Source organism: Colobus angolensis, unplaced genomic scaffold, assembly GCF_000951035.1.
Source record: "Colobus angolensis palliatus isolate OR3802 unplaced genomic scaffold, Cang.pa_1.0 Scaffold69, whole genome shotgun sequence".
NCBI lineage: Eukaryota > Metazoa > Chordata > Mammalia > Primates > Cercopithecidae > Colobus > Colobus angolensis.
In genome coordinates, this window is record NW_012120598.1 from 4,512,966 (window position 1) to 4,514,075 (window position 1,110).

Genomic DNA, 1,110 nt, shown 5'->3' on the forward strand with positions numbered 1-1,110 from the left:
CCAGGATGGTCTTGAACTCCTGACCTCGTGATCCGCCCGTCTCGGCCTCCCAAAGTGCTGGGATTACAGGCTTGAGCCACCGCGCCCGGCCTGGTGACCTTGTTTTCATCATTCTCCATCACCTGTTGCTTACAATGGTCATATTATACTCCTTGCAATGACCAATAACTGCAATTCCTCCAAAATTTTAATTTCAATTATCTGACTCTGCAAGTCCTACTTATTACCACCTTACTTTCTCCAGTCATGTACGCCACACATTCTTTAGCCCCTGGAGTGTGATCAGTGAACTGTCTCCATTGATCCTACCACCTTTTACCTGTGTCTAATTCCCCCCATATTCCCACTTTTGCCACTTCAGATTGCATGGCCCAGCATTCTAATCATTCCCTTGCTTGTACTATCAGATCTCTGTATTCATTGTTACTTACCTGGCAAAACAGCCACCCTGGTGAAATGCAAGATTTATGTAAGGGAATGCACATTGTAAAACTAGATGTTTGTGTTTATGTTCTTCTTTCAAATCTCATTAATAAATAGAAGTGGTTTGATATTTCACAAATGTGATTTAATTGATCGAGTTTCACATTTCATTCTAAGTGCTCAGTAAACACCATGATTTATTCACAACAGTAATCAAAGCAAGGCACTGTAGTTAGTTATAGGAGCAAAGAGAATTCATGAGTTTTTTTATCTAAATGACATCCTTGATAAATTTTTGATAAATTATTTTCATGTAAGTTACTTGGAATAAGAGCAGGATTTTTATATAGAAAGCTTTCTATGTGTCATATCCTGTGAAATGTTTGTCTGATTAGTGAGATCTAGGGGGAGGTTGAATTTAAGTAAACATAATATCCCCAGCCATATCTACTGTAACATTTATTTAGAACATTACAGACTATTATCCCACACCAATTTATTTCACACCGAAATGAAGGGGTGGCCTGCCCCTCCACACCTGTGGGTGCTTGTCGCTAGGTGGAACGAGAGACTTGAGAAAAGAAATAAAGACACAGAGACAAAGTATAGAGAAAGAAAAGCGAGGCCCCAGGGGGCCAGTGCTGTGCTTCCAGAGGACCCACACTGGCACCGGTCTCTGAGTTCCCT

At 40.8% G+C, this 1,110-nt stretch overlaps 1 protein-coding gene across 10 annotated transcripts in view; it reads left to right on the forward strand.

Moving 5' to 3' along the window:
- The window catches only part of APP (amyloid beta (A4) precursor protein), a 301,277-nt gene that overhangs the window by 81,324 nt on the left and 218,843 nt on the right, over positions 1-1,110 (forward strand). The gene's annotated exons all lie outside the window — the stretch shown is intronic.